Below are 24860 nucleotides of genomic sequence, written 5' to 3' on the forward strand. Positions count from 1 at the left end.
TGAATTTCTGCTGAAGTGGGGATATGAAATGGGGGGGAAAGGCAGACAATGAGAAAAATGGGCACCAACTTCTTTTACTTCGGAAATCTGTTGCTACTACTGAGAAAGGGACCTCCACGTCCATAGGCACTCAATTCAATCCAAAAAATTTCCACTCGGCTCTAACTGTGGCCACGTGTTGGGCTGGGGTTCCTGGACTGGCTTAATAGCCTCAGTTCTAAACTGGAACAGCCACTTGTGAGTCACAGGGGAATACTATTTGCTCATTTATGCTCGGGCTCAAAATCACTTCTTAATTAGAGAATGGAGAGAAACCATGTCCAGACTCCAGGGTTATTTAACTCCCCGATTATTTTGAATCTCATGTATATGTGTGCGTGCCCTTGCTTACACGCATTTTCTGAGGAGATGCACCATAGATTTCATTGGATTATCAAGGGACCCCATGGCATTAAAGAAGATTAAATTCCATTGTATTGTGGGTGTAGAGCTGCATTCTTCCTATTCACTTTTATCTGAGGATTTTTATCTGAGTCTTTTGTACCAGTCTGATTTGTGTCCTCACAACATCGTTGTCAAACAGGTTAGGGCAAGCATTTCTTTTTCTAAAGGTTATGTTAGCACAGAAACCTTGATTTACTTCGGTTTACAAAGTTAGAGACAGAGCTAGCATTCAACTTTCCTGAATGACCTAGAACCTGGGACTTATGCAGTCACGACCCAACTAAGAGGGTGGTTAGTGACAACTCTCGGGGTTTACGGTAGCCTGTATGAGTCTGTCTGGTATCTGTTGTAGATATCCCTTCAGGAGAAAGACACCGGCAAATGGAAGGGTGTCTAGAGCAGGGCCACTTGGACAGTGAGGGAATTTCCCTGGGGACTGAGAGCCCGGGGTGGCCCTGCCAGGGTGGCTTGACTGAACTGCGCACGTGTCGCCATGGGTAGGGGGTGGAGCTGTGTGGACAGCAACCTCTTTTCAACTATGGAAAGGCTCATTCATGGGGAAAACAGATTAGATTCTTCTCTTTGGCCACAGATGGTAGAAGGGGATCCTTTGTTGGGTTGAGTAATGTCCCCCCAAGATTCATGTCCCCCTGGAATTCCGGAATGGGCTTTACCTGGAAAGAAGATCTATATAAACGTAGTTAGTTAAGATGAGGTCATACTGGGTTATATGAAGTCTCGTCTCCTTCGGTGAAACCTTTTTATCTGCCTTGTGATGCTTTCAGAATAGTTTGGTTTTTTGTTACATCCTATTTTCATTCAGCTCAGCTCTGGAACCGGTGCATCTAGGTGTGAACCCCAGCTCCATAGCTTGCCAGCTGTGGGATCTGAGAATCACTGAACTTCTCTTCTGTAAAGTGAGGGAAATAATAGAGCTTCCTTCACAGTGTTATGAGGCTTGAATAAGTCGATTTGCCTAAAGGACTTGCAGTAGCAGTTAGCACATAGTAGAGTGCTGGTGATAACGTGATTTTGTCTGAATATCTTAAAAGAATAACTTTTGAAACATCAAGTAAATTTGAAAATAAGCTTACCCTAAAGCTCAGAATGTTCACTTCTAAGCCAGCTTCAAGGAACACCAACTCGTTTGCTCAGAAATATGTCTAAGGATGCTCAGAATAGCAAAAAGTAGAAGCAACTTAAGTGTCCCTCAATAGGAGAGCGGACAAATAAATTGTGGGTCTGGCATCCTCTGGGAATACTCTAACAATAATAGGACTGACATGGATGTACCGCCCAGAGCAGCTCGTGTCAACACAGATGAACTGAGTAAGCAGAACAAGGTACGGATGAGTACATAAAGCATGATGTCTATATATGTGGTTTAAACTATGAGTAATAAAATCACTCATTACTTAGGGACACATCTATTCAAATAAATGAATATAAGGAGGCATGGGGATGATAAATCACCAATTCAAGCTGGTGGTTTCCTTTGAGAGAAGGAAGAGGGATAAATAAAAGAGAGCTCCATACTGGAGCCCCACTTTTTCCCTAAGGCTTGATGCCGGGTACATGGGTATGTATTGTTTTACTTTTACAGCTTTTTTATAGAGACACTCTTCTAAGAACTTTATAAATATTAATTTACTTAGTCCTTATAACAATCTTGTGCATTAAGACCTACTATTATTTCCATTTTACAGATTAAGAAACTAAGGAAACTGATTAACATCACAGAGCTAATGATTAGCAAAGCCAGGCTCTGAACCCAGGTAGTGTGGTTCCAGGATCTGTGACTTAACCCCTAAGCAATGCTGGCTCTCAGTAGAACTGATGATGAAATGAAAAGGCTGGAAGTGGCACAGACTGCCCAGCACATCTTTGGAAGGCACGCCGACCACCTCCACTTGCTGGTTCCTGGGACTGCCCTGTGCCCCCAGCTTTCCGGGCGCCCTGTTCTCTCTCGCCCACTCTGGCTTTGTACCTCAGCTTTTGCTGCTTTTCTCTCCTCCCTGGATCAAAGGCTTCACTTGGATTTATTTTCCTGTCTTTGATCATAGCCTTTCCAAGCCGTCTCTGGTGTCTGGATGTTGACCATTAGGAGAAGGTTCTGTCCCAGTCTTAAGCCTGGGTCCAGCCCTTTTGGACAATGGTCAGTGAGAGGGAGAAGAGAGAATGAGAAGTTATACACTACAGCCCAGGAGAGCAAGGAAGAGGCACTGCTAGGGAGTGCTGCTCTGAGACAGGTGTTAAGAGAGATTGCGTAGAAGGACAGGTGATAGCAAATGTGTGCGTGTGCGTGTGCGTGTGTTGGTTCAGGATACAAGCTGCTGCTTTTTAGAAGAAATACTGGTGGAAGATACAAGGCCTGAGGATGATTCAAAATAACCAATAATCCTCAAACAACTTCTACCTGGCCTTTCAGACATAATCACTCCATCTAAATGGAGTATCCTGATTTATCTCCATGACGACAAGGAAACCATACTTATTTTGGTTACTATTCAGGATGAGTTCCCTCCTCATTTCTTTCCTTCCTCAATTCTCTTTCCCTCCAGGTCAGCCAGGGAGGGAAACCTTGTTGCTTGCTTCTGGGGCAGAGAGGAGTCCAAGTTAAAACCCGTGCAAGAGGCCAGCCTGTGTCAGGACCGCGGTCGCTTTAGTCTTCCGTCTGGGAACTGAGCTCACCAAAGTTGTGTTTGCTGAAGACACACCCCCTGCCAAGCTTAAACGAGGTGTGGTTTGGGTGGAGGGAAAACCAGGCTAGAACTTTGCAGTTGCAGCTGAAAATGCTTAAGTCTCGTAGTCATTTTGCTGAGGCCAACCAGGAAATGTGCAATCATAAACTTTAGGTGTTTATCTGTCAAGTGGACACTTTGTTATTTCAGTTTATACTGAGGCAGTTTTTAAACTAATGTTAGACATTAACTATGCCTAGTAGTTTGATAACACTCTGTTTTCTCTCTCTCTCACACACACACACACACAGACACCCCTTTGTATTTTGGTGTGATGGAGTTTGAGTTATTGGCAATTGAGTTATTGGCAAACCAGGTCTCTTAATAAGACAGCTCTGCTTTATGAAGTTAGCTGATTTCCATGGGGTAATGACACCCACCAGTGCTTATTTCAAGGTATGATGTGATGTCACTAGACGTATAGATGGACAGAGACATGGACGATCAGCCCTTGTGAGATGGACACCGGCCTTAACATACCCTGGTTATAAGTTATGTACGAACCTCTGTCTCTCCCAATCCTCAACCACTGAAGGGTCCCTTTCCACAATATCCCTGGTCAACAATAATCAATTGAATTGGTGAATCAACTAGTTATAAATGAAGAAGATCAAAGGAACATGGTGTATAAGGATCTGGGCCACAGTGATTAGATACGTAAATGGAATAATGACTTTTGTTTTCCTAGTTCATGCTGTAGTATGATGACAATCACATGGGACTGAGATCAAGTGTTTATAAATTAGAACACTGGCTCTGTTGCTAACCAGCCATATGACTGGATAAATTGCTTAGCTTCTCTTAAATTTCCTGTGTGTAAAGTGGAGAACTATGCTTGTGGTGCAGGTTTACTTTGAGGATTAAATGATATAATAATGGAGGTAAGATAACAAATTCTTGGCAAATAGCTCAGATTCTTCTCATTTTAAAGATTTTCTCATGAAAAGAATTCTTCAGCTTTTGGTGCTGCCTCTGTTGTCTGGGAATGAGTACTAATGGGTGACAAAACATTTGGTAATGTGGTAGATGGGTATTGAGGGAAAAATCTTGGAACATTTTTATTTCCTCCTTTTCGTATCTGATAGCATCTAACTCCCTCCACTATGGTCCAAACTATCATCATTTCTCACATGGATTATTAAAATATCCTCTCACTATTTATAATTTTATCCCTCCCACTGTTTATTGTCATCAGAGCAGATGGTGATTCTGGTGAGAAACATCTGATAATATCACACTGTTGTTTAGAAGCCTTCAATCACTCCCTTCTCCATCAGAGTCAAAGCCAGAGCCTTTAGCGATGCTTCCACAGCTGCATGGATGGCCCCCCAGGTCCGTTACCTTTGTAACTGCCCCTCTTTCCGAGCTTCCCTCACGGCTTCACTCACAGACTATTCACACCTCGGAACTTCGTACTTGTTCTTCTTGGCCTGGGCCGTCTTTCTCCAGATTCACGGTTAGCTGACTACTCTAGATAATTGCTCAAATGTCACTTTCTCATAGAGAGTATTTTTGGCCATTGTACTGGGTTGAACAGTGTCCTCCAAGAATTCATGTCCAGCCTGGAACCTGTGAATGTGACCTCTCTGGAAATAGGGCTTTTGCAGATGTAATCAAGTTAAGATAAGGTCATACTGAGTGAGGGTGGTTCCTAAATCCAACCACTGGTGTCCTTATAAGGAAAAGGAAATTTATGGAATCTAAAACAAAACAGCAACAAAAAGCGAACAGATACAAAAAAAAAAAACAAAAAAAAACAAAAAACCCACCAGAAACAGAGTTATAGATACAGAGAACAAACAGATGGTTGCCAGAGGGGACTGGAGTGGTAGGGGTGGGTTGGGTAGTGAGGAGGAAAGAAATAGGTGAGGGAGATTGAGAAGTACAAACTTTGAGTTGCAAAATAAATGGCTCATGAAGGGGGAGGGTATAGCTCAGTAGAGCGCATGCTTAGCAAGCACAGGGTCCTGGGTTCAATCCCCAGTACCTCCTCTAAAAGTAAGTAAATGAATAGACCTAATTACCTCCCTCCGTCCTCCAAAAATAAATAAAATAAAATAAAAATTAAAAAATAAAAGTACCATGGATATGGAATTTACAGGGTGAAGAAGACAGCCAATAACTGTGTAATATCTTTGTATGGTGACACATCATAACTAGACTTACTGTGGTGATCATTTTGAAATGTATGGAGATATACACATATATATGTCTGTGTGTGTGTGTAAGAACTAACATAGTGTTATAAGTCCATTATACTTCAAAAACAAACAAAGGAACCATAGAAAAAGAGATCAGATTTGTGGTTACCAGAGGTGGGGGGGGGGGAACTGGCTGAAGGCAGCTGGAAGGTGCGAACTTCCAGCTGTAAGGTAAGTACCAGGGATGTAATGTACAAATGATAAATATAATTAACGCTGCTGCGTGTTATGTATGAAGGCTGTTCAGAGAGTAAGTCCTAAGAATTCTCAGCACAAGGAAAAAGTTTTTTCTCTACTTCTTTCATCTTGTGTCTATAAGCGGATGGATGTTCACTAAACTCATTGTGATCATCATTTCATGATGGATGTAAGTCAAATAATTCTGCCACACACCTTAAAATTGTACAGTGCTGTGTATCAATCATATCTCAATAAAACTGGAAGAAAACAGGAAGAGAAGGGAAATGTAGACCCAGACACACAGGGAGGAAGGCAGGGTAAAGATGGAGCAGAGGCTGGAACAGTGCCACCGCAAGCCTTGGTGCACCCAGGACGGAGGCTGTCCACAGAAGCTGGAAGAGAAACATGAAGCAGATTCTTCCCTAGAGGCTTTAGAAGGACCAGGGCTCCTTGATTTCAAACTTCCAACCCCCTGAAGTGTGAGAGAATACATTTCTCCTGTTTTAAACCACCTAGATTTTGGTAGTTTGTTACAGCAGCCCTAGAAAGCTAACAAAACCATTTGATTTCAAACTGCTGCCCCGCTCCCTTATTCCCTCTTCCCTGATTTACCCTCTCTCCACAGCACCTCTCACTAACTGGCAGAGCCTAATGATTGCTGAGGTTCCCTTTAGCAATGTGTTTCATGACTGTAGCGATCAGCAAATCATTACAGTCTCCAAATGCGATATAACTTTCCCTTCTCACCTACTCTTCCACCTCAAAATGTTTATCCTTACAGGTGGCACTGCTTCTTTAGTAAGGGGAATACCTGCTAAACCCGTCCGGCAGCCACTGCTCCTCCTGTCCCAGGTCCAAGAAAATAGCTGCACGTAGTTACTGCACCAACACAGACCCAAGGAAACAAATAAAACCAAAAGAGGACGTATGTATCATTTAATTTGAGGATCTAATTTCGAGTACGTGTAGAATATGGACCTGCTCCGTGCTATACTTGGCATATACACAGGACAAACTGATCTCAGCTGTTTGATGCTTTTTCAAAAATCACTTTTGTGAGATGCTGTAGGCAGTACCCAGCTATCTCTGAAGTAGATTAGAAGTAGACTGAATCTAAGCAAGACTCTAGATATAGCTACCTGTTGAGGGGAGATACACACAGATAGAAGACTGAATTAAGTGATACCATCAGGCATGAAGGCAAATCCAAACTGTGGCACATTCAATAGAAAAACCTTGCCTTCTCGATAAAGTCGATGGTAGTAACAAAATGGAGTGGGGTGGGTGGGAAAGACTGCTATAGATTTATGAAGACAAAAGAGAAAAAACCCAAAACAAAACCATGCAATTTAGTGAGTCTTGCTTGGATTCTGATTCTAGCAAAAAAACATTTAAAGATATTTTTAAGACAGAAAAATGGGGCTTTTAGAAGCTATTAAGGAACAACTATTAATTTTGTCAAGTGTGTGGATGCATTGTCTTTATGCATTAGAGATGTAAAGTGTTTATAGGTAAAACGATGTAATATCTTGAATTTTCTTTAAGATAACCTACTCCACCCACCACATTGAGGAAGAAAAGACAAAACAAGATTGTTGAAGCAGAGTGATGGGTATATACAATTCTCTCCATTTTGGTTTCTATTTGAAAATTTCTGTAACAAAAAAATTTAAGATCACTGTTACCATGTGGGGTGTTCCATGGAGTTCATTCATTCAACTTTTCCATGTGCTAGTTACTGTTGGGTTACCAGTGGATGCTGTAGATAAACAAGCCATAACTTACCCTAGGATTTCCATGATTTATTTAGCTCAGAGAACTTTTGCCATGGAGCTATTTTATAATCCAATATTCTATCAGTGTTCAAAGCTCAGAATTCAGACCCTGGGTGTTATACTACCCCTCGACTGAGACAGTGGTTTTGTTTCTGTAATTCCTCTCCAGAGGGGACCCATACATCTGTGTGTGCTGGAGGCCTTCCGGGGTCAAGGATCAACTGAGTCATATTCACCACTCTCTACTCAACAGAAGGCCCTGGTCTGGCCCCATCTTTGATGCCCTTATGCTCCCAAGTTTTTTTTTTTTCCCCCTGAGTTACTGATTTCAAGCTGGAGTCAGATGATTTGCAAAATGACCTTGTCTTTCCTGTGTATTTCACACCACGAGGGCAAAGAGAATAAATAGGTACAAAGTCTGTTTGGCTTCTGAGCCCTAGAAAGAGGCCCATATTGCTGTCATGTGCTTGTCTGATGAGATGTTCCAGAGTTTGTTTTTTTCTTTTTTTCTGGCTTCATAAAGTCAGGAAATTAATCTACACTGCTTCAAGTAGCTTTTCTTTCAGTGGTGTCATTGATAGCCAGGCTATGGCTACCAAAGGCAATGCTACATTGTGAAGGTACTGCTGATAATTTGGGCAGATAGGGAAAGGCTTCACTTCTCTTCCTTATTCTTCTGTTGCTCAAGAATTGTGGTACCTCTGCCAGAGGGCAGAAAAGGAACAGGATAGAACCTGGAAATTAGTTTGATCTTGATGGAGATGATGCTGATCATGCATTTTTCATCCAGCTTTATAGTTTAATAAACTTTCAAATATATTCTCATTTGCCCCTCATGTCCATCTTGCAAGTTAGACCAGTAGTTGTCTCCATTTTAAAGATGATAAAATTATATCTTAGAGAAGTCAGGTAACGCTTTCAAGTGCACTTAAATTGTCTGTGAAGGTGTCAAGATTCAAACCTATTCTAGCTCTTATTACATTGCCCAGTGACCTTTCAACTACTTTGCTCGACCTCTTAAACATTTGATGAAGGACAGTGAAGAAAAATGTAGACATTAGAGTTATTAAATTATCCATAATATCTTCATTAGCACAGATGCTATGAACTTAGCTATGTTTTATTATTCCCCCCCTTTTTTTTTTTTTTTTTTGCTAGATACGTACTCTTTTTAATCTGCAAGCATCTCTGGGCATTATAATGTAAAATCAGAGTGTCTTCCACTTTGCCTAAAATATTTTAATTGGATCAGAATGTGATTTTGGTACTGTATATAATATACAGTACAATTCAGGGCTTTCTCCTAATGAGTCCATTTCTTGCTACATCAAGGCAGGATCCTTTTGGCTTATGCCTGCCATCAAGGCAGGACAACTGGTATTGGTATTTGGATCAGTGTAAGTGTCAGGCAGTGGTAAATCAGCACACTTGTCCCTTATGAAGAAATATTGCCCAGAGGACACGTGAGGGGAGTATTAACATCTCTTCACGGCCATCTGGTTCTTTTTAGCTGAGGAATGCTCACCGGTTATGGCAGTCCCAAGCAAAGCCCATAGGAAGAGATACAGCCTTCGATCCAAGCAAGGAAAACAATGTCAGGGAATGGAGGTAGTGTTGGCAAAGAAGTGATAGTAACACAAAAAGTAAAACCTGAGATGAACCAGGTGGAAAACTTACTTGTTGGTGGGAAACATGTTGGTTGAAATCATCTTTATAAGGAATTTGTACTATTGATTATATTGTCTAGTCTCCAAGCTGAACTGCCATTAAGTCCAGACATAATAAAAATTCAAGGATTTTTTTTAAAGCAATGACAGTATTAAGTAAAGAAGTAAAGATACTTGTTAGTCATTTGAATGAATCTTCTTAAAATATAATAGAAGATACTTATTCTAAAGAACACAAATGCTAATGAGGATATGAAATCATAGGATAATTTAATTGAGATTCCTCAGTAGAAGAGATATTTTTTCCAGTCCAGTTGAGGGTACACTGGGACAGCCGATCTGCTGGCTTATACTGGCACGGTCACCACCTTGTGTCCCATGGCAAAAGACTAATCCCTACACATGACATTCTTCAATTTGGAAAATACGCGTCCTGCACATCGTGATAGGAGAGATAAACCAATCATGGCAGAAGTGTTACATCAAATACCTCTGTTGTTGAAAGAGCTCTCATTACACATTTTTGGTCTGAAAAGGAGAATTAAACATACCAAGTTTTTGCCTTCAACTTACTTTTATGTAAATCATAAATAAATTAAAATTGCAGATAATTTGACAATGCTCTGAGTTAGAGATCAACTTACTTTTTAGGGGCCACGCAACATGCTTAGTTAGCAAGATTTATGTTTATTAACCCTTCTCCAAATTATAAATGAAAAACTAAGCAGAGAAAGATGTTATTATTGCATTGAGTATACAATATATCTACAGAGTCTAAATAAATACATGCCCCAAAGAAACTCACATTGTGAAAATGAAGGTGGATTATGACTTGTTTAATAATAATGATATTAGATGATTCACATTTGTCTCCAAGCAACTAGACACTATAGATAGGTAAAGAAAAGTTCTGAGTGTGCATTTAATCATTACTATAATAACGTATATAAATAGAGTATTTAAAAATATATATCCACATATATAACCTCCTTTCAGCTATAACACAAACATTATGCAGACCCAACTACTGGATTCTATAGCAATGAAGCCAAATATTCCAATTAAACCTCCTAGCAAGTAATCAAACAGAATAGATTTTTTTCTCCAGGCATATATGGAATATTGAATAGACTTTTTAACTCTTCTATTATTTGTAGGATTCCTCACAAAAAAATTTATTCTGGCACAATTCCCAATTTTATTCTTTCATACTTCTCTCTTTGTGTCAACAGAAATTCAATTTTGTAATAACCAAAACCAGAGTTTCTCTTAAAGTTTTTAGATTTTTATCATACAACACTGTATGAAACTGATTTGATACAATAAGAAACATTCTGCTTCTTGGGGATACTTTTTGGCAGTTACTGAATACTAATCAGTGTGTCAGGAATTTTTGGTCTAAATACCAGGATTTACTTTCTCTTTAGCTTAATATTTTTGGGGAGGTGGGGTGGGGTGGGGTGGGGAGTGAATATCCCGTTGAGTTACTATAGCAATACAATTTGCTGTTGAAACTGTAAACATTCATGAAGACTTGGCTGGTGACACCCTGCAAAAATATTTTAGTCATTTTGAATAAGACTTGAAACAACATTTCTACAATGTTTACCACTAGGTGAAAACAGGAGGTTGGGCATCCAAACAATGAAACATGCCTCAAATGAAATGGAAATCATATTTACTTTCATTGCCCTCCTTCTACTTTCTCTCTCTCTCTCTCTCTCTCTCTCTCTCTCTCTCTTTCTCTCTCTCAAGAAAGAAAAAGGAAGAGAGGAAAAAACAAAGGAAGACAAAAAAGCTGAATCAAACAAAAGCTATCTGGACATATTTTAGGAACAGTGCCTGCATGTGTGTGTGTGTTTATGATTGTGTGGGCCTGCCTATGTCAAATTTCAGCTAGAGAGTATTTCCTACATCTACACAATTTCTACACCAGCTTGAAACCAAATAATATTTAATCACTTCCATAAAAATGCCAAAATAAGAAAAACATGCATGAAAAAGGCAGCAATAGGAAGAAGGCATGCTATATATGTTATAGCTGACCACAAGCGTCATTCACAAAACAAGCAAGTGGCCTAAACCAGGAATTTTCCGAATGCTTTTTTTGGGAGAAGTTAACTCCCATACAGAGAGCTTCAAAATAGAAGAGGAAAATGACAGGTTAGTGCAGACCCTTTTTACTGATTTATCCCTAAAATAAAGACCACATCTTGAATTAAAATGCAAGTCCCCAGAGTATGCTTATGAGAAAGCATAAATATAAACAAGAATTCAGTATGCCAGCCCTTTTCACAGACAGAAAACCCAGTTCTGTTGAGGAGGAGATTTCTGTGTGACAGGCTGACCCTGCTTTTCCAACCTGGCCCAGCCTTCCTGGTTTTGGAAGCTTTTCTACTTCTGACTCTGTTCTCTTCTCCTTTTGGTGTTTTTAGAGAATGACAGAGTTTACCCAGTAGGAAATACTGGATTAGTTTTGGCAATACCTCCATTTCTCCACAGGCTTGAAGAAGAATAAGGACTACCATGCAGGGTTGCTGAATTTTGCTAGGAGAGCTTTGAGGCATTATCCACAACATCAGCTTAACTTTAGTTGCACTTGAGGGAAATCGAAATGGTCCACAATAGCTCCTAGAACCATGACTCTCAGCATCTTAAAGCACCCCATCAAGTCCGGTCTCCTATCCAGCACTTACATTTCTTCTACGATACCCTCGCTGCCCCAAGAAGTCATTCAACTTACCCTAGAACACTTCCAGCAAAGGGGATTTCCTGAGGCATTCTGCGGTGTCCTTACTTAGATTAAATAACTTCTCTGTTTGATCCTCATCAAAAGCGGGTACAGGGTAAGATCCAGCCTCCTTTAGCAAGCTGCAGATTTTGCTTGCTTTTTTTTTTTAAAGGCTCAGAGACATTGTATAAAACTAACCCAGATGTCAGCTGATGTCTTATGTACTTAGAGGGGGAACTTTGAGTTCCTTCCTATCTCTCTGTGGATTCTGGAGGGGAGATGATTTACGGTTTTCTTGGCTGACTTAGAGCTCATGTGTCTGCTACTTTTTTTTTTTTCAGTTCATGATTCACCCTGCTGTTCCTTGTTTGCCATCTCTGTTTTGCACCACTTTGCCATCTTTTTTTTGCACCGCGACAAACTCAACATCCTTCTTTGACCAGTTCAGTCTACCTCATACGACATCCACTGAAATAAAAACCCTTGTGAGTGCAGCAGTCTTTTCTGAAGGTGTATGGAAATGAAATTGTATTTATTTATTTGCTCAGGTTTTCTTTACTTTTTTCTTTCTAGTTTTATTGAGATATGATTGACATACAGCACTGTATAAGTTTAAAATGTACAGCAGAATTATTTGCCTTACATACACCATGAAATGATTATCACAGTAAGTTTGGTGAGCATCCATTTCATATAGATACAAAATTAAATAGAAAAACATTTTTTTCCTTGTGATGAGAACTCAGGATTTACTCTCTGAACAGCTTTCATACACTACGTAGAGCACTACTAATTCTACTTAATCACGTTGTGCATTATATCCCTAGGACTTACAACTGGAAGTTTATACCTTCTGACTGCCTCTGTCCAATTTTCCTTCTCCCCATCCCCTGCCTCTGGCAACCACAGATCTCATCACCTCTTCTATGACTTAGTGTATCCTTCTGAGCTAAGAGTGGAAGAGTTGGCCCTTATCTAGATTAAAAATATATCTAGGTCTAACTTATGGTTACTGGGGGATAAAGGAGGTGGGAAGGGATAAATCAGGAGTTCAAAATTTGCACCTCTTGGGAACTGATGGACATGTTAGCTGTCTTGATTGTGGTGGTCGTTTCATCAGTGTATATACATCTATCAAAATTCATCAAATTGAACATCTGAAATACGTGAAGTTTACTGTATAGGAATCACGCCACAATAAAAGTGCTAAAAACAAATACATCTAGGTCCATTTATAGCAATAGGTCTAATACAGGGGTTAGCAAACTAGAGCCCAGCCCACAGGCCAAATCCAATCTGCCACCTGTGTTTTGTAAGTAAAGTTTTGTTGAAACACATACAGAAAAAAATATATATCTTATATAAGCCATATATATATATATATATATATATATATATATATATATGGCTGAAATTGGGTGTATAAATTCCTTGAAGTATTGGTGAAAGTACTTGGGAAAGAGAGTGAGAAAGTTGGGATTGAGGGTGAGTTACCTGGGTTCAAGTTCTTCTGACACATTACTCTTCCACTTTGGCTTATGACTTTAGAAAGTTAAATAAAGGCCATAAAGAGTAAAAAAAATAAAGCAGAGAGTAGATGTCAGATAGGAACTGTGACTGCACACTTCTAATTTTTCAGGGGAGCTCTGATTTCAAATGTTCTGTCTTTTTTGTCTCTCACAATGTTCAGATTATAATTATTAATTTATGGTTCAGAAAATATGTTTATTCTGTATATGTGCTTGAGGAATTATTTGAGTTAAAGTATCGCAAATCTAAATTGCAAGTACAGGATTCAGTTAAAGAAGACAGATTGAACTCATGTGTTTACCTTCTCTTTCTCCCAAGCCCCCGCTAAACTGTCAGTAAATGACTAAAATGCTATAAACCCTTCTCAACAAAGAGAACAGAAGTGGGCTTCAGCAGGCAAGCTATTTGAACAAATCATCGAATGATGGAAGGTGGATGAAGATATAGATACTGGTTTATTAAGGCAGAGGAACTCAGACCTCAGGTACAAGTATGTAGCTCAGTCACTATGTAGAAACAGTTCACACTGCAGAACCCTGGAGAAGCTTAGGTCACAAGAGTAGCTGGTATGGTAGATGGAGGTTTGAAGCATGGGACTGAGCCAGGGAGTAGATGGTATGGTTGTATAAGTCGATCCTCTTCCCAAGGAATAGGACACTGATAACCAGGTCCCTACAGCTCCCCAGTGCCCACCATGAACAGAACACTAATGCCTACCACATTCCCCTACCCCTTGACTTTATGCCATAGGACCCAGAGCTTTACATATTAACTAGAGAAATTAAATGAGTGGTTGGTGATTCAAAGACACCAGGTATGGTGGAGGGTGAGTGAAGGTGAGAGTCATAGTTCAACAAAAGGAAACTAATATCTGCTCTCCTTAGAAATTTCTAGAATAATCTGATCCCTTCAGTCCCCTTTTCCTTCCTATGCACACAACACCACAACGAGGAGGCTGCCTTCAAGACAAGAGATCAGAAAGTCTCTAAAAAAACCGAATCACCTAAAAGAAAGACCCCCTACAGGCTAGCAGTTGGGATGGCCATCTGCCTACAAGATCTCCCTGAAGGGAAGTCAGCTAACCTTATCCGGGTGCCCTGAGCTTCCACTTAGATTTTTAAAGCTCCACTCTTAAATATGAATGAACAACCTTGGATCACCAGAACATTCAGCGATGCTCTTACCATGGAGAGAGGAGCCAAAGTAAACAAGGTGAAAACAGGAAAAGAGAAGAAATTAGACAGAATGCAGGGATCACATGTGCAAAAGTCTTTGATAATATCCTTGGGGAGACTTGATAAGTTATTAAATTCATGAACAATAACAGAGTGCTGTAAAAAAACGCCGAATAGAGTCCTTAGAAATTAAAAATATGATAGTGCTATTCCTTCCATAAAAAGTGAGTAGTGGAGTTAAAAGGTAAATTCTAGGAATGCTCCCTGAAGTAGAACCATTAGATGAGGAGATAGAAAATTTGAATAAGATAAGAATCAAAGAAGATCAATTTGGAGAGCCAACTAACTGTGGAAATTGTGGAAATTTCAGAAAGAGATATTAGAGAAAGGAAATTATAAGGAATGAAAGGATATTTATCAAAATGGATAGGAAATATAAATAAGAAATGGATAGGAAATAAACAAGAAATAAAGGACATTTATCAAAATGGAAGGAGAAAACAAAATTGGGTATTCAGTACAATCATAGTGAAAGTTCAGAAGCCAAGAAGACAGAGACGATCCAATTATTCACGATTAATTTGATTCTTACAAAGTAAAGGTAAGACATATTAAAATAAAGGGTTAAACTAGTCTTGTCACTTTATGCTTAAGACCTTCACTGATTCATCAGTTTCCTTAGAATCAATTTTCATGTCCTCTGCACAGTAAGCATGGCCACTCACCCGCTGGTCCTGGCTCACCTCACTTCTTTCTGTCCTGCAGTCTTATGGAATCTTTTGCTTTTGCCAGAACACAATGCTAGAATTTCTTTTGCTGCCTACTATTTCTTTTACCTGAATAGCCTGTCTTCATCTGCTTTGTCCTTTTGAACACCTAACTCTTTTTAATCATTTTTGAGATCTTGGCTTGGACATTGCCTTTCTGGAGTGTTCTCCTTAACCTCTTCAAGACTGACTTAGGTTACCTTTCTCTGCACTCCTGAGAGTTCTGTGCTTCTGAGAGTTCTGTATAGAGATAGTCACTCTATCATAATTCTCTAGCTGCTTTCTGTATCCACTCCCCAAACAAAAAGCATCTCCAGCACAAAGACTGTCTCTTGTTTATTGCATGTCCTCAGCACCTACCACAGGACCTGCATGTAGTAGATATTAAATATATATACTTTTACAATGAAGAAATCAAGCGAGGGAAGAGGTAGGCGGGGCTATAGACAATAAGTACATCAAAATAAGAGGAAGTCAGTGGTTCTGTTAATGACCTTATAAGGATATTTAAAGGTATTCTCTTTTCTTCTTGCTTTCAATTACCATAGTTTTTTTAGATTGGTAGCATATTCATTCTTTCCAGCAGTAGATAAAATAATGGTGCATGTTGCAATCAAAGGAGTCGCAGAGTTAATGAACTGTGGTACATATAAGTTAAGTATATATACAACACATATTCCAAGTTCGTGAGGGAATAAAATGGAATTGGAGCCCTGAGTTGGACTTACAGTGCCTGAGGGACAAGGACTGTAAGAACTTGGAGCTACCAAAGTTTCTTGGCTCGGAGAGAAAAGAGGAAATGGGGCCATGGAAAAAGAGTGAGAGCAGTGTGGGAAAGCTGTGGGATTCTTCCCAAATAAGCAAGATAGGCTGCAGGTTGATGAAGTTCCTCACCCCAACACACTCACCCAGATCTATGACAAAGTAAGTTGTAAAGCTTAGTTTGACCTATTGTTTGGTAATGTTGAAATAACATGTTTTAACGAGGTTTCACAGGCCACCCTGCCAGAAGGGGGAACAAATTATTGAAAAGAAAAACAAGGATTCTTGTTTCAGGATGCGTCATCAGTCAGTTAAGAAAACTTGGAAAGTGGAAGCCCTCCATGTTCTTATAAGCCAGGATGCCAAACCAAAACCCAAAGTAGCCACTGTTGGACAAAACCCCTGATTTTGCAAAACCCAGTCCCAAACCAACTCTAGCTGAGTACAATCAAATGACAGACAATATTTAGAAAGCATTTTTTAGAAGAACAGCAGAATGTTCAGTCCAAAAGGAAAATACCCTATCCTTGAACCACTAGTGAAATTTACTGACAGCAGACTACAATAATATTAGAGAGTTCATTGTGATAAAAAATATTTGTTTGGGCAATTTGTGAGCAAATTAATAGTATGTATCTCCAGATAACCAGTGCTTTCACAGTGATCTTTAGCAATGTAGGACATATAGATTAACTTAATTCAAAATAGAATTTAATTGATATCTTGACTTCATATACTCCCTCCTTTCACCATGACTTTATTAAAGTTTCTAATCTTTTACATTTTGTCTAGATTTTATCTAGTTCTAAACGTACAGTTGTGAGTAATTCTATAAAAATCATCATTAAAGGGAAAAACAGGGAAGAAGACAACAAACTGTTTTTAAAACAAAAATTCTAAAGGGTCTAAATAATAATGTCTCTTTTTAATGCTGAGTAAATTGATCTTTGGCAATAAACAGCTCACCCTCAGGAATCATATCAACTGTTTCCTGGTAAGAAAATTCTATTTCAGTGCAGCAGAAGAAGCCCATATGTGGCTGTTGTTTATCCAGAGAGCTGTATGATTAATATGCTCACAGATTGTGCAGCCATTAGTTTTTCTTTCTTCAATCCAATAACATTAATGGAGATTAAGAATCCACAAACAGACAAAACTGACACAACATTGTAAACTGACTATACTTCAATTAAAAAAAAAGATATAAAGTATGACATTAAAAATCGTATTTAACTTTCCCTAAAAAAAAAGAAAAGAAAGAATCCATGAACAGACAAAACAACACTACCTATTTTCCAAGTATGCATAAAAACACAAGGATACCCATTGTTATGGACTAAATGTTTATCCCCTCCCCTCAATTCATATGTTGAAATCCTTACTCCCAATGTGATGGTTTTTCGAGATGGGGCTCTTGGGAAGTAATCAGGTTTAGATGAGGTCATGAGGGTGGGGACCCATGAGGGGATTAGTGCCCTTACAAAAAGAGGAAGAGAGACCATTGCTCTCACTCTCTACCATTAGCGGCCACAGCGAGAAGGCAGCCATCTGCAAACCAGGAAGAGCACCCTCACCAAGAACTGAAACTTGGTCTTGGACTTCCCAACCTCCAGAACCATGAGAAACAAATGCCTGAGATATAAGCCACCAGTCTATAGCCATCAGTTTCTAATCATAAGTCAGTCATAGATATTATTGTAAAGGTAGAATTTTTATCTTTTAAGTGATAACTTTTTTCCTCTCTACTGTGAAGTTATGATTTCCAGGCCTTAATTATCATGAGACATTTCCTCAAATTAATTCCTTAATTCCTTAAAAATTAAGGTAATGAAGAAATGTTATTCTTCACAGTTGATTAAAGAAAGAGTGTAAATTTGGACCCCCAATTTTCTGAGCTACCTCACTGTACAATTGGGTGACAAAATTACTTTGATACTGAGCTTCATTTTTGTGATAACATTAGGTTTGATTTTCTGACAGTTATTGAAAAGTCCAAGTGACTCCTGATTGCACTTTCCTACAGCACTTCTGAGAGCTCTAGAGATATTCCATATTTCCAAAGAAGCAGCATTGTCATTTTTGCCCAGGTGTAAGTAAAGAGTTATGTGCATTAAGAATTAGTGCTGCAAGCAAACAGCATGTATCTACCGACTGACTGAGTGTTTCTTAGACAAAGATGGCTTTGTAGCCTCAAACAAGTCCATTTGTTCGGGTGAAGGGGGTATTTTGTGAAGGAATGACAGGCTGACATATATTTATTAATGTCTCTCACACTGTGTGACCAAATCTGGCAGAGTGGCTGTCAATGGAACAATTTGTCACAATTTTGGAATCCTTTCACACATGTAATCCATGCCTTTGTTCAAACTGCCTAAAGTATTTGTTTTCTAAAAGATTTCTTGGGCAAAATTCCCACAAAATGCCCCTTATTATTTTCAAGACTTTCAACTCTTCCTTATATACACGAGATAGATTTCCTATTTTTAACATTCTCCCAGGAGAATATGTCTCTTTAGGAACATCCTGGAAATAAGACTTGAATCTTCAAAGAAAAAGTTGGGGCACTTATATTTACATTGGATATTTTCTTATAAAAATGTTATTAATCAAATTATGTGATGAACATTTTCTGTGGACAAATGTATTTGCAAGGATCAGTGTCAATGAGAATGCGGTCACTTACTGTTTTTTAGATAGCTGATGGCTTGGGCCATCCAGTGCTTTCATCTTGGCATTTTTCCTTGATCTGGTTATTACTTTTGTAATTTTGATTTTTTTGATATTTACCTGTAAAAAGTGATTGTAATAGCCACTCAGCTAAGACATGGGATAGAGCCCAAAGATGTCCCCCAATATTTTAGTAGTTGTAAAATATGTAAACATATTTTAACACGTTTTATAAAATATGTGTTCACACATATATACATACAATTTAAAGTATAACATATTAAAGATATATGTAATTTTGCAAAGCTCACACGGCTGACCAAAGACAAAATGGTGAAAATTTTAGGGAGGCAGAATTTGCTTCAGTATCTGCTTTCTAACCATCAGGATTATCCTGTCACAGAAAGGGCTACTTAGGGAGCAGTGAGTTTTTCATTCCTAGAAGTTTTCAAACAGAGACTGGGCTTTTTGCTGAAGATACTGTCAAGCACTGGAGGCGTATATGAAATGGTCTCTAAAGGCCCTTTCCCCTCTGAGACTGCACGAAATAAAAATATCATTTGAGGGAAATTGAGTTTTAATTTCCTGTTCTTTTCAACCAAAAAGGAAGTCTTCTGCGTGGGGAAGAGAAACATTGTTAAAATTAATTGAATGTCAAATGTTGAGATTCGGACTATCAGTTTATACAGCATCGTATTTGTTGTCCAAATGTTTATCTCAGAGAGGATCAGGACCATAAATAGCACTTAATCACTTAACCAGTAGTCTTTTTTTATTAAGCAATTTTTAGGTTTTACTCGAAGCCCAGACAGCCATATCCTTCCATTATGGGTTGAATTGTGTCTCCCCAAAAAGATGTATTGAAATCCTAATCGGTAATACCTCATAATGTAACCCTATTTGGAAATAATGTTGCTGCAGATATAACTAGTTAAGTTGAAATTAAGTCACACTGGAATAGCATGGGTCCCTACTCTAATGCAATTATTGTCCTTATATAAAAGAAGGCCATTTGAAGACACAGAGATGCAGGGAGGATGCCATGTGAAGACAGAGTTGGAGATGGGAGGGATGCATTCACACGCCAGCCAAGGAACAGCAAGGATTTCCAGCCTTCATTAGAAACTAAGAGAAGGGCATGGAACAGACTATCCTTCCCAGCTCTCAAAAGGAATCAGCTCCGCTGACACCTTGACTTCTGACTTCTGGATTCCAGAACTGTGAAATTTCTACTGTTTCAAGTCACCCAGTTTGTGGTATTCTGTTACAGCGGCCCTAGGAAACTAACACATCTTCCTTATAGTCAATCACCTTTAAAGACATCTATGTATTTACACTCTTCCAGAAAACTTCTAGGTGTATGCACACATAAATATCTTTTTTCTTTCCAGTACATATTAGAAATATATCATGAACTGCTTTATACTTGGCTTTATTATCTTTTCTCAATTACTGTAATTGAAACTTGTTCTGTATCAAGACATGAAGAGCTGCTCTATTCTTTTGAATGGCTGTGTAGTAAGTCACTGCGTGGATTTAATAATATATTTGACCTGTCCTCTACTGATGGTCATTCCAGCTCTAACTACAAACAGTGCTGCAGTGGACATTCCTGGAGAGATGCCTTTGTGAACACATTCCAATATGTGTACCTGATAAATTCTTGAAAGTGGAAATGTCAAGTCCAAGGATACATGCCTTTTAAAACATGATAGTTTTTGGCAAATTGTCTTCCAAAAAAATAATTCTAGTGAACATTTTTATCTACATATGACAGTGCCTGTATCTTACCAATTCTGTAAGGGACCACACTTTTTGATTTTTTTCCTTGTCTTTAACTGTGGCTGAGGTTAAGTTTTGTTTTCACATCTTTTGGTTGCATATATTTCATTTCCTTCAAAATTAGCCAATTTTTCTAACGAGTTTCTTTTATTTATGTGTAGGAGTAGGACCTCCTTTTTAAAATTTTATTTCTTAGCCCTGTTGGTATGAGGGACAATAGCATAGGTGGCAGCTATCAACTGTGAATATTTTTGTTTTAAAAGTAGCTTTTGCATATAGAAAAGACAATTCAAAGATTGACCTTTGCTTAAAAATTTAGCATTTAATTTATTAAAGTCAAAAATCCAAAACTGTACTTCTTACTTAAAATTTTAGATTCGATTTACAGATTTATTATTCTATTTATAAATCCACATGATTTTAGTAACCATTTTAAGGAAAATTTTGAATGTGTGTAATCATATTTATGCACTTAGTTAACTAAATTCCTCCATATATTTTTTAAACTAATTTTGTAAACTTAATCTGCTTTACTTCCTTTTTAAGTATATAGATTGTTTCTCTGAAACACTTTCCCAGTTACTTAATATTTTTTAAAATCTTAAAAAAAAGCACATAAACATAGTGAAGTTTAATCCTCTTCCATATTCCAAAGCTTTAATAAACATTTTATATGAGTTAAAATCACAATTCTATATCCACTATTTCCTTATGCATTTTAAATTGCAATTACTCACCTCATCTCTCATTTTAATATGCCAGGTTCCCTTAAACATTACTAATATTTCACAATTTCCAAACATGGATATATTAACCAAAAACATTAATAAGATTGTTTTGATCCTTTTGAACATTTTTATACTCAATTCTAAGTTTTCTAGGGTTGAAGGATGCTTAGCTACTAAAGGAAATCTGTCATGTAATAACATTTTTGGGGTTGACTTTTCAGCTTGCTTGAGGTTGCTTAACAACCAGAAATTTAGGTCAGAACACGCACTGAATTCTGATAGAACACACTGAGTCCTGTTTAAGAGTTTATAAGAGGGACTTCATAATTTGAAGGCTGGTATTTCAGTCCTACCTTGTGTAGCAGAGATCCAAGTCTGCTGGAAGGATCCTTTATCTCTCATTGAACTGATTCTCCGAGAAGCTTAACCTTTTTTGGAGTTTCAAGACAGAAATTGTTTTTCTTACCTAACCCTACAGTTTGTAAAACTCGGTGGAAACCTGTATTCTTTATATATACTTCTGAACATAACTTTTTCATATATTAAAATAATATCAACTGAACCTGTGCATTATCTCACGGCTTTCCCTTACTATTCAGTCGCAACCTCAAAGGACATCCTACTGACAAGAAGAATGGTGGGGCATTGCTTTCAATCCATCTATATCTCATCTACCTTTGTTTAGTCACTTGTGATTTGACTGAAAGACCTCATCTTGATAATATGGTCACCAAATGAAGGTCAGATACATATCATAGACACGTTTTCAAATGTATCCACAAAGACATTTATCCAAAAATGTCCACAGCAGCATTGTTTGCATTACAAAGGCTGGAATCAATCCAAAGTCCCACTAATAGAGGATAGGTTATATCACCTATTAAAAGGTGCTTAGGCTTCTGCTTCACATTTTAGGACTGAAGATGACATTCATTTGGCTTTAATGCTTTCATTTCTGGCAAGCTCATCACCAAACCCTCCTGACTCCGGACACTGTGATTCTTGCCTTGTGGAAGAAAAATCTGGATTGCTGATGCCATAGAACAGAAAAATAGGGAATGTATTTGGAAGGAAATATTCATCCTAATAATTCATGATGCCACTAGCACTATATTGCATTTGATCTGCTTTTCCATAGTGTGATGTTTGTGATTAAAGAATATACAGTGTTTGGAAAGGAGCAGATTTGAACATCCTTTTCCCACAATGTGTATGTTCTAGGACTATAATCATGAGTCTGTCTTTCTGCACATATATGTTAAAGGTAGGAACTACTCAGGCACTAGGCACAGTTTCGCCTTCAGAAATTTATCATCAGAAGGAGGAATATTTATCTGTTCTGATAAGATTTTATATTATGAGGGAAAAAAATGTTAGAGCCAGAAAAAACCTTAAACTTCCTCATTGCACAAATAAGGTGGAACCCAGAGAACCTAAGTGCTCCAGGGCCCACAAGTGGAGGCAGAACTCAAGCGGTGGGATCCAAGAATCATGCAACTGGAGTAACAACAGTCCATTCATTGTTACGCTGTTCTCAGACTGAGGATGAAGATAAAGCCCAATTTTTTCTGAACTATAGGGTCAGAACTCAACCAATACTGACTTTTTAATTAATGCCAAACAGAGTTTTTTTTAAAAAAAAAAAAAAGGTCTTAAACTTATAGGAAAAAAGATAAAGAAAAGAAAAAAATTAACCAATTTGTGAATTTGGTTTGGATGCAGTAGGGCTTCAGGAATCAACTGATCAAAACAACAGGGACTGGGAGCATGGTTTGGGGCAGGAAGGCCAGGGAGCTGTATTTCTTAAGTTCTTAAAAGTACACACAGCACAGCTGGGCTTCTCCGATACAGGGAAGTAAATAAAACCCTGAAATGTTATGCAGACTTTTGCACTGAAGTGAGTATTTTTTGTCTGGATGGAAGAGCTTCAGTTTAAATAAGATTCTCCAGTGTCCATGACGGTAGAAACAGTTAGGCATCAGTAATAATTTCCTCCCAGGCACTTGGATTAAAATTCTCTGCTTGATGAAGAGCGTGTCAGCAAGAGGTTCCCCTGCGAAGACACAGATTGCTGTCTCCCAACATTCAGTGTACAATTCAGTCAATGCTTCATTTTTTTCTTATAGAGATTGTAACTTTTTAATAAAAAATTAGGGATTTCAACAAAGATAATTATAAATAACTGTTTTTACAAGCTAAAAGCATGCAGATATGATAGAATATGGGACATGAAAATAACTGCTTTGGAAATTAAATAATTTCTCCCAGTGAACTTAGCTATTATTAATGCTTATGTAATCTAGACACCAAGGGGGTCACCTTCTCTTTAAGAGTTCAGTAAAGAGAGCTTCTATCCCTCATTCCATAGTCTTCTTGTTCTTCTAAATAGATTCAGGAGTTGGTGGTGTGGCAGGGGAAAGCTTGTCTGTCTTCCCGTCTCTTCCACCAACGCTGTCTCTTTTCTCTCTGCTCCAGGCCATTCTAAGCTTAAATAAAGCCTATTACTTTGTCATTTTCTAAAGCCCTGGTGCACATGTGTGTAGCAGATTTTGTCGAAGGTTTAGTGCCAAGCAGGGCATTTCCATCTCAGCACTATGGATAACTTTAAATTGAGTATTAACACCGCTTTTCACAACTGACCCTCAGCCCCTCAGTCCCCAGCCCCCCAGCCCCGGGGTGCTCGTGGATCCCTGCTTCTATGGGCTTTGCTGCCTGCCATGTTTCTTGGCCTCTTTTTCCTTCTCTATGTTCCTCCCTCTTTTCTCTTTTTCCTTACCCCAGTCACTGAATAACTATTAGCAGTTTGTGACAAAAAGTTTATCTAATCTTTTCAAAACACTGTCATCTTACCCACCATGTTTTGGTTTCGTTTCTTTTCTACCTAAAGTAAACTTTCAAGGTATTTTCCTAAACAAAGATAGTTGATCTCTTTAAGGGACCTACTATTAAAATAACATTTGTATATATAATTTTAATACTATTAAATTTACATTTGTATATAAAAGTTCACATATACTATTGAAATTACATTTGCATATATAATTTTAATAATAAATACAATAAATAATAACATTATTAAAATTTTTTTTTTCATCCTGCTACCCTTAACTTTCTTTTCTGTGACAAGGAATCTCTTATTTCTTCTCACCTGGTGTGTACCCGGCTGTATTATATGGGGTATCAGCATTTTCTTGCTTTTATCTGATGCTTGGTCTTCAGACCTCTTGGTGGCTTCCTCCTACTGTTTCTCAGTTCTCAAAATTTATATTTCTCTGTCAGAAACAGAGTTTTCTTATGATCTTTGGGAAGGCTTATATTTGTCTCTCCTTACACATATAACGCCTTTATTTCTTTTCCTTTTTCTTACCATTATCAGAAAAGTAGGGGGAAAATCCCACTGTCTGCATTGCTAAAACCATCCTCCAACCCTGGGATGCTTTTCAATTAGGAAAGAGTAGCCAATAAACACACGACTGACTCATTCAGTTTATTTTCCCTCTCCCTACACTACCCATTCTCAATTTGCAATTCAGCCTCTATTATAATTCTAAATCTTTAAAATAAACTTAAGTCTTTATTTAGGGACTACATCTTTTGTTCTCTGTTTAGAAACACATTTTGAATAAAACATAGCAAACATTTTTCACTGAATCATCTGGTATCCCACTGATATAAGCAGCTAGTGATGCTTTGGAGATGTCTGAGGGGTA

General features: G+C 38.2%; 1 protein-coding gene across 3 annotated transcripts in view; it reads right to left on the minus strand.

Moving 5' to 3' along the window:
- The window catches only part of DAB2 (DAB adaptor protein 2), a 164502-nt gene that overhangs the window by 57335 nt on the left and 82307 nt on the right, over positions 1-24860 (minus strand). Inside the window, exon 1 of one of the 3 annotated variants that reach the window (XM_031444367.2) lies at positions 11752-11772. The exons of the other annotated variants lie outside the window; for them this stretch is intronic. The gene's annotated coding sequence lies outside the window, so the exon portion shown is untranslated. Of the gene's footprint in view, positions 1-11751; positions 11773-24860 lie in introns of those variants that run through there. 3 annotated transcript variants of the gene reach the window in all.

The sequence above is a fragment of the Camelus dromedarius genome, chromosome 3, assembly GCF_036321535.1.
Source record: "Camelus dromedarius isolate mCamDro1 chromosome 3, mCamDro1.pat, whole genome shotgun sequence".
Taxonomy (NCBI): Eukaryota; Metazoa; Chordata; class Mammalia; order Artiodactyla; family Camelidae; genus Camelus; species Camelus dromedarius.